The sequence below is a fragment of the Bombina bombina genome, chromosome 6, assembly GCF_027579735.1.
Source record: "Bombina bombina isolate aBomBom1 chromosome 6, aBomBom1.pri, whole genome shotgun sequence".
NCBI classification, from domain to species: Eukaryota; Metazoa; Chordata; class Amphibia; order Anura; family Bombinatoridae; genus Bombina; species Bombina bombina.
This window is the reverse complement of record NC_069504.1, coordinates 629,889,157-629,898,846: the sequence shown is the minus strand read 5'-3', so window position 1 is coordinate 629,898,846 and position 9,690 is coordinate 629,889,157.

Genomic DNA, 9,690 nt, shown 5'->3' with positions numbered 1-9,690 from the left:
CTGATCACTGTATCACACCTGAGAGGAGCTCTTGCGTACCGAGTATCACTCGGACACATTTTTAATTACTTGTTTGTTATTTTATTCTCACTGGTGGAAAATTCCACTCCCCTTTTTTTAATATAATTGATATAAAAGTTAAGTTTTAACCAATACACGACACACCACACTACCTACAGCATTGGTTTTGACCCCCAACAAGTGTGCCCAATATGCTTTACTTTTTCTGTCCTTCTCTTTATTAAGCAGAAACATAAGTTATCAAGAAGTTATGAAGCAGCTGTCTAAAGACTGCTGCTCCATAACTTGTCCGCCTGCTCTGAGGCAGCGGACAGAAATCAACCCATTCAAATACGATCGGGTTGATTGACACCCCCTGCTAGTGGGAATCTGCAGGGGGCGGCATTGCACCAGCAGTTCACAAGAACTGCTGGTGCAATTATAAATGCCATCAACGTATGCTGTCTGTATTTGTCGATAAGCATTGATATGCAGCGGACATGATACACTACTTCGTATCATGTCCGCTTGCACATTGTTAAATATGCCCCTTAGTCCTTAGATGACCCAAGATGCAGTAACTATTTCATAAGCATTTTAGCATTATGAAAAATAAAGAAGCAAATAAAATCTGATTTCAATTTATACTTATAAACATGCCACAGTTTAAGGGCTCCATGTATGAAGCAGTGAGAGCTGCTCAGGAGCCCTTGGGGGGCAGGTTATAGCCTGCTTCCCGCAATGTAAGAAGGTGGTGATGGAAAATCGCTGAGAGCTCGCTCACTCTCAGTGATCATCAGCCCCTTCAGTCACGCGATTGGTCCCGCAAATGAAGGGGCGGGCATTAATAAATGCAATGAGTTTGTAATGATGCATATGGCCAGCGGACGAAGAAATCAGTCAGCTGCCCGTATTTAGTGAAGGCAGGTGCACAGCTTTACAAGTTGAGAAGCTGTCTGCCCTCGTCTTGGTACACGGAGCCCTAAAATGTTAAAGGACCAGTAAATACAGTAGATTTTCATAATCAACTAATGCATGATAAAAAGACAAAGCAATAGCTTTAGTTATGAATACGTATGTTCTGTGAATTCTTGCTATTCTTGACGCTGTTAAATTGACGCTGTTAAATTTCAGACCAATGACTGAGCACCATACAGGCCAGATGAAGCCCGACAAAAGTTTAGCGTTTTGTGGGTGAAACGCGTGTAGCCATGGTTTTTCGATTTGCATTGGATTTCAGCTGAACTGCTGCTTAGTATTTGCATCTGCCCGGTTCATGGTGATAACTAAGAGGAAATACCTATCGGCACCCGAGTAACTGAATGCCCTGTTTCTGACACGGATGGATCAGGTATGAACTTACCTTTCTCAGGTGAAGTGGTCTTGGAACACAAGTCTTCAAGGACTGACATAGGGGTGTATTACTATACAGCTATGATGCTGCAATATCTGTTTAAACTGCTGAGAATTAACCATCCCCGGATTTTAAGGGGTTCCGCTATTATCACAGAGTATTATTAAAGATACCTAAGGGACTTTCTGCATTTGTGGAGGTTACATCGGGGGGACTCAGCAAGACATAGTTTCCTCTGGGCAACACAGATCTTCCCGTATGGATTTTGCAACATTGTACCGTTTACTAGTTACATTGAACTCAGCTACAAGGTAGCATCTGTTTCACTGCAAGCTATGGCAAGTTACTACTTGTGACCACAAGCTACACAAGATATACTTCTTTATTTCAGTCCTCACTAGTGCTAGTAAAGGTTTCATTCATTTCTGGGAAGTGTGTTATTATTGAACTGGTTGATGTTTTGATATACATGTGCTTTTTAGTTTTGCTTTTTTTCTGTACTTTTTTTTAAGTTTTTGCATTTTGATTCTGTGATTGTTTTTTAATGGGGTATTGAACACAATAATATATTTTATTGGGTTCCTATACCTATCAATAAATTTTAAGTAAACACGATTGAAGTTCCAGTCCCTTTTTGTGAAACTTGCTGGAATCAAGTTCAGAATAGAGGATATGATAAGAAATATCTGCAGGTGCCACTGGATGAGTCGCTACTGATGACCCAAGAACAAGCATTAATAAAGAAAGTAAAGGACTCTATCAATAATAAAATAATATTCTCTACAGAGTTTACCCCTGACAAAATGGATATACCCAATATCCTTAAGAACAATTGGGATATCATTAAATGATGCAACACTACCATTTAGTAACTTTGAAGGTCCTATGGTAGGGTATAGGAAGGGGAGATCCCTTTGTGATCAGTTACTACGTACTGACAATAAAGCAAGCAACATGAACAAGACATGGTTAGGCTCAGAAAGAAATGGATGCTACAGGTGCAGTGGTTGTGTGACCTGTAACGGTTTATCTCAAAGTAAATACTTTGTACACCCATGGAGAAATAAACGTTACACTATTAATTACAGGATCACATGCACCACTACACATGTGGTGTACATGCTGCACTGTCCCTGTGTTCTATATAGGGAAAACCCAGGATGACCTGCGGATATGTATGGCCAACCATCAGTCAGCCATACGTACAGCACTACGTGTTGGCAGTTCTGAACAACCAGTAGCGAAGCATTTTTAATGCATAACCATAATGTATCTGATCTCAGATACATAATTATAGATCACATTCCAGCCCCTATTCGAGGTGGTAACAGAGCTAAAATGCTCCTCCAAAGGGAATCCAAATGGATTTTTACCTTGGAAACATTGGTCCCTATGGGCCTTAATACCAACTTTGATCTACATTGTTTTCTGTAACTAATCCTATAGGTAGTCACAAATAGTGGTTAGTTAGAGTGCCCATCTCTCTGTTAAAGAATGAATAGATCCTATTACAACACCATCATTCATTAGGTAGTCATTCTCTATGTTAGTTAGTGTACCAATTTGACTCCATCCGGAACTTGTGTAGCATTTCCTAAATGTAACTGATAATAAATATTATTTCACAGGTTGCAATACTGTATTATTATGATTCAGGTACTCCCCAAGCTGGGTAATGTAGTTAGATTTATAGATCAGAACTATTATTATAATAGATTTCAAAGAGGGATCTTAATATGTTTTATTCTATAGCATAGATCTATCTAGGTTGTCATATATATGAACCTGTGTCCTGATAACATAATATGCCTGTCAGAATTGTATGCCAATTTTGCATTTAATGTTTACGATCTGTGCAGTATTTGTAAATTTGGTTTTAATTTTTTGCTTTTCACGTTGGCCCAGATGACACTCCATAGTCCAGTCGACGCATGCGCAGTTGCGCCGTTTGTGTTCTGCGGATTCCCGGATGTGGCAGAGCAGTTCACCTTGGGATCGATATGGTAGCACTTATAAGGGTGGTAAGTAAAATGTACATTACGTGTCTGAGGACGGGTGGATGCCTGAAAACGTTCACTGTTTTTGTGTACAGTAAAAATTGTTGTTTAAAAATACCAGCGAGCGCTTGCCCTTTGTGAAATAATCTCTTTATGTATAATATATATATATATATATATATATATATATATATATATATATATATATATATATATATACATACAATTAAAAATAAAATGTTCTTGTGAAGAACATAGGTATTTGAAGTATTTTTTAACGTACCTTTGGCTTTACTGCAGTTGTCCTAGCAAACCTTTGTGTTAGTGTGCAAGTGAAAGGCAGAAGAGGTTTTTGTAGTGACTTTTGAGTGCAGGATTTGCGCCTGTATTACAGGTTGTTTGGTCTGGCTATAACGCTAGCGTTATAGTTTATACCTCTGTGATCCATTCCGCTATCTGAGACTAGTAGCTATGGATTTTGCTTCACAAAAATGCTTCACAAAACTCAGAAAAAAATGTTACAAAGTTCACCCACCATCACAAATACTATAATAAACATATTAACCCCTAATTTGCCGTCCACCCACATAGGCAACTCTAAATAAACATATTAACCCCTAAACTGCCAACCCCCCACATCACCAACACTAAATAAACATATTAACCCCTAAACCACCGGCCCCCAAAATCGCTACTACTATAAAAAAAACTATTAACCCCTAAACCGCCTGCCCCCCACATTGCTACTCCTATAATAAACCTATTAACCCCTAAACCACTGGCCTCCACATTGCTACTACTATAATAAACCTACTAACCCCTAAATCACCACCCCCCACATAAAGCAAAACACTAAATTAAACTATTAACCCCTAAACCTAACCCCCCCTAACTTTAAATTAAAATTACAATATAACTGTAAAATTATTATTATTATTTATTTATAAAGCACCAACAGATTCCGCAGCGCTGCCCATGGGTACAAGGATAAAAGCACAACGGAGAAACAATACAATAAAAGACAAAATTTTACAGACAAATACAGGGGGAATTGAGGGCCCTATTCCCGTGGGAACTTACAATCTAGATGGGTAGGAGGATTGGAAACAAGAGGTGTTAGGTAAGTGAAGTGCATTTATTAATGAGTCAGGTGATAAGCTTCCCTGAACAAAAAGGTCTTTAGGGAAAGGTTAAAGGAGGAGAAGTTAGGGGAAAGTCTGACAGCTCGAGGAAGTGCATTCCAGAGGGTTGGTGCCGCATGAGAGAAGTCCTGTAGTCTAGAATGAGAGGAGGTGATGGTAGAGGCCTCAAGGAGCAGGTCGATGTTGGATCTTAGGGGGTGGGCTGGAGTATATTTGTTGATGAGTGAGGACAAGTAGGGTGGGGCAGCATTGGTGAGGGCTTTGTAGGTCTTGGTGAGAATTTTGAATTTAATTCTGCTGTGAATGGGGAGCCAGTGAAGGGACTCACAGAGAGGTGCTGCAGAAACAGAGCATCGAGAGAGGGGGATTAGCCGAGCAGATGCATTTAGGATGGATTGAAGGGGAGAGAGGTGGGAGAGAGAGAGGCCAGATAGTAAGTTATTACAGTAGTCAAGTCGGGAAATTACCATGGAGTGGATTAGCTGTTTAGTAGTTTCAGCACTCAGAACGGACAGATTTTGGAGATATTCTGTAGGTGGTTGCAGCAGGATGAAGAGAGCAATTGGATGTGGGGAATGAAGGACAGATTTTAATCAAGTGTGACTCCGAGGCAGCGGACTTGGGGTGATGGGGAGATAATGGTGCTGCCAACAGTGATGGAAAAATTAGAAACTGGAGTAAAGTTAGAGGGGGGGGGGGATTAGAAGTAGTTCGGTCTTGGACATGTTTATTTTTAGGTGGTGAGAGGCCATCCAGGAGGAAATGCCAGATAAGCAGTCACTGATGTGAGAATTGACAGAAGGAAAGAGTGCAGGGGTGGAAAGGTAGATCTGGGTATCATCAGCATAGAGGTGGTAGTTGAAGCCATAGCTGTTGATAAGTTTACCCAGTGAAGAAGTGTAAATAGAGAAGAGTAGATGACCCACGACAGAGCCTTGAAGTACTCCAACATACAGAGGCAATGGAGAGGAGAAGTCACCAGCAAAAGAGAAGGAGAAGGATCTGTTAGAGAGATAAGAGTGAATCCAGGCGAGGGCAGTGTCACAGAGGGGATGGTCAACAGTGTCAAAGGTAGCAGAGAGGTCAAGTAAGATAAGTATGGAGTAGTAGCCTTTCCTTTTAGCAGAAAGAAGATTGTTAGTAACCTTGGTGAGGGCAGTCTTATTTGAGTGTTGGGGATGGAAACCAGATTGCAGGGGGTCAAGCAATGAGTTGGAGGACATGAAGTGGGTTAGGTGATCGAAAACTAGTTTTTCAAGGATTTTTGAAGCTAGCAGGAGTAGTGATATGGGGCGGTAGTTTGCAGGAGAGTTAGGGTCATGGGAGGGTTTTTTGAGGATGGGGTGACCTTTGCATGTTTGAAGGAGGCAAGGAATGAGCCGGTAGAAAGGGATAGGTTGAATATGTGAGTTACAGCCGGAGTGAGGGTGGGAGACAGAGAAGGTATTAGATGTGAAGGAATAGGGTCAAGTGGGCAGGTAGTGAGGTGTGAGGAAGACAATAGGAAAGCCACTTCACTCTCAGTGGTTGGGAGGAGGATGCAGAGAGTGGCAGAGGGGGTGACTGGGAGTGAAGTTGTGAGATTGCAGGCTTGTGTTGGGATGTTTCTTCGGATGGTAAGTGTTTTTTTGAAAAATTAGTCAGCCAGGTCTTGAGCACTGAATGCAGATGAGGGGGGTGGTGCAGGTGGATAGGGGAGAGAGTTCAAAATGGAGAAGAGTAGTTTAGGGTTTGAGGAATGAGTGGATATAATAGAAGAGAAGTAGGTTTGCTTAGCTAAGTGAAGGGCAGAGGTGTAAGAGTAAACAGTGAATTCATAGTGCATGAAATCAGGTTCAGAGCAGGATTTCCTCCAGGCATGTTCAGCAGTGCGGGAGCATTTTTGTAGGTGGCATGTTTGCTGGGAGTGCCAGGGCTGGAGCTGATGATGTGGGGCTTTGCAAAGTTGGGGCAGAGCGAGAGTGTCAAATGCAGAGGAGAGAGTATTGTTATAGTGGGTTATAGCAAGGTCAGGGCATGATATTGTGGAAGTGTGGGGGATTCATATTAGAATAAGGTTGGAGAGTTGGGGAGGGTCCACAGTGTGCAGATTTCTACAGGTGCGGGGGAAGGGGGTGAAGTTGGTTTAGTCTGTATATTAAGATTAAAGGTGAGTAGATGGCGGTCTGAGATGGGATATAGGTGACAGTCAACATCAGAGAGAGAGCAGAGATAGGAGAATACCAGATCAATAGAGTGTCCATTGTGGTGGGTAGGGAATAGGGTGGATTGTGAGAGGCCGAAGGAGTTAGTGAGCGAGAAAAGTTTAGAGACAGCATGGCAGATGGGTTGTCAATGGGGATGTTGAAGTTGCAAAGTTGTTAAGGAATAGGGAGGTTGGCCCAGGGGGCAATAGATAACTGCCACTCTGAGAGAGAGGGGGGAGAACAGTCAATGCAGTGGACTTCAAAAGAAGAAAAGGAGAGAGAGATGGAAATGGAGATAGGTACTGATAGAAGCAGGAGGGGGAGAGTAAGATGCCAACACCGCCACTATGTCTCTCACCTGGCCTAGGTGTATGGCTAATGTGAAGAGCACTATGTGTGAGAGCAGCAATAGAAGCAGTGTCAGAGGAAGATAGCCAGGTTTCAGTAATTGCTAAAAGATTGAAAGCATTGGAAACAAACAGGTCATGAACAGTTGTAAGTGTGTTACAGATTGAGCGAGCATTCCAGAGGGCACAAGAAAAGAGAGGGGATAAGCACTGTGTGCTAATGGAGATGAGATTGTTGGTATTGCGTGACCTAGAGTTTTTGCAGTGGGAGACAGAGCGAGAGTGTAAAAGTGCGGTGATTGATGCAGGGCCACGGTTAGGAGAGACGTCACCAGCAGCAAGCAGTAGTAGCAGAGAGAGTGACAGAAGGTGAGGGTGAGATTTGTAGGAGTGTGTATGACTAGACACAGGAGAGTTAGAGGGGGAAGTGTTTCTAAGAAGACAGAGTAGTTCATGAGAGGACAGCCTATGGGATGAGAGAAGGAAGTGTGAGATATCGATATTGTGGAGATTGTTGTTATGTGAGTTTTAGGAGAAGGGCAGACAGAAAGAGCAGAAAATACGAAGAGAGCATAGTGTAGATGTATAGTTATTAAGTTTACCTGTTAGTGAGACTGCAGTTTACACCTTCAGTTTCCACCTCCAGTGAGTAACTCTGCCATTTCTAACAGAGCCACTTAGAATCAGAGAGCCAAGGCTCAACTGAGCCTGTGGGCTGCTGTATGTAGCAGTGAGAGTAATGAAATGATTCTATGCAGATGTTACAAGAAGTCTAGCTAGCCAGGAGTAACACACTTGCAAATTAGAGCGGGGGTTGCAGGATGCATTAGTTATACAGAGATGATTACATTACAGGTAGACAAAATGGAGACAGAGGAAATGGTTACCAGATATTTCTATCAGGAATTAAATGGACGTTTTAAAAGCATCAGATGAAGTAGGTTTAGAAGCAGTGTGGATGTAGACCCAGTGAGTAACTCTGCCACTTCTAACAGAGCCACTTAGCATCAGAGAGCCACAACAAGGTGAAATAAAAAGAACCAAAGATTGAACTATAAATTAACCTAACATTACTATTTGAAAAAATAAAATCTAAATTACAATAAAAAACTAAATTACGAAAAATTTAAATTATCTAACATTACAAAAAACACTAAAATTACAAAAAATAAACAAAATTATTCTAAATAATAAAAATTAAACCTAATCTAATAGCCTTATAAAAACAAAAAAGCCCCTCCCAATAAAAACACACCCTAATCTAACAATAAACTACTAATAGCTCTTAAAATGGGCTTTTGTAGCAATAAAATGGATCTATATAAAAATCTATGTTGCTTTGCAAACAGGCATAGGGATGTTTGGTAGGGAGAAAAGTAAAGTATCAAGGGTGGTAGGTGACATATATGCAAGCCCTCTTTTGTATTATAATTTGATGTTTCTATTCATTTTTAATTTGAAACCCACTCTGTTTATATACATAGTTCTAGCAACCATATAAACACAGAGTAGACATATGTCCAATAATCCAACGTTCAAATGCAGATGTTCATCAAACAATCAAAAATATTTGATTAAGTAATATCATGTGGTTTGATGAACTTTTTTATATATATATATATATAAACTATTTTAAAGAGAAGAAAAAATGGCACAAAATAGTGACATTAAAAAAGACTGGGAATTCAGCACTCTTTTAAAAAATAATAACAAAACACTTGTTGAGATTTACTATAAAAATCCAAAACATACAGATTATAAGAAACAAAAAAAAGACAAAAAGGGGCCGGCCCTAATGACAACCTTAGCTGTACTGAGAAAAAGTGCAACAAGACATGAATAGCTAGCAATACAAATGCAATGTGTTGTAAAAGGAGAGAATGTTTTCAGGTATGAATCAGACCTACATTAGGTTTTAGTGAAAACTGAAACTACCTATTAAGAGAAAACAGTCTACTCCTATTTACAGGACTTGGCATCCAGGATAGATAAATGTCTGTTTATACACATATAGCATTAAGCATATCAAGTAAGCAATGCATTGCAGTTAAAGTGCACATATATAAACTTTTTCAAGCGGAATCCACATGGTATATCCTCTTAAAGGGACAGGGCTTTCAATCAGCCCACCTGAGACTAAAATCAGTTGAAGCGGTCTAGAGTTCCAGGGAATAGTTTTACACTAGTGGATGAGGTGTTTATAGTCAGAGGTCGAGCAAAAGGGTTAACTTTAGGCAGTTGTAAGCCAGTTGCAATATAACAGCTGTAGTGGTGTTAAGTCAGTCAGGCAAGGTGAAACAAGCATGAAAAAACAGCCAGTTAGGGACAGCGTGTGTCAACAAGCAGCGATGTAAGCAAACAAACCAAGCAAAAAATATAGAAATAGGTGCAGGAGGATACTTGCTTAGTGTTGTAGTACCACTCTGTCGACTGCACCTTTTCTTACCAGCCTCCGTTTGCCCATAGCCTCATCAGATCACCTAGTCGTTCTGTGTGCCACTCACTAGCGGCTCCTTTGCTTGAGAAGATGAGTAGTCATCCGTCGTCCCGATAATGCCTGTATACTTTTCCACCACTTGCATGCTCATATACATTCTGTGAAGACACTACTTTGCTCTAATATAATTCCGCTCGGTTCCATTTGCCGCCGCTCCATTCAGCAGC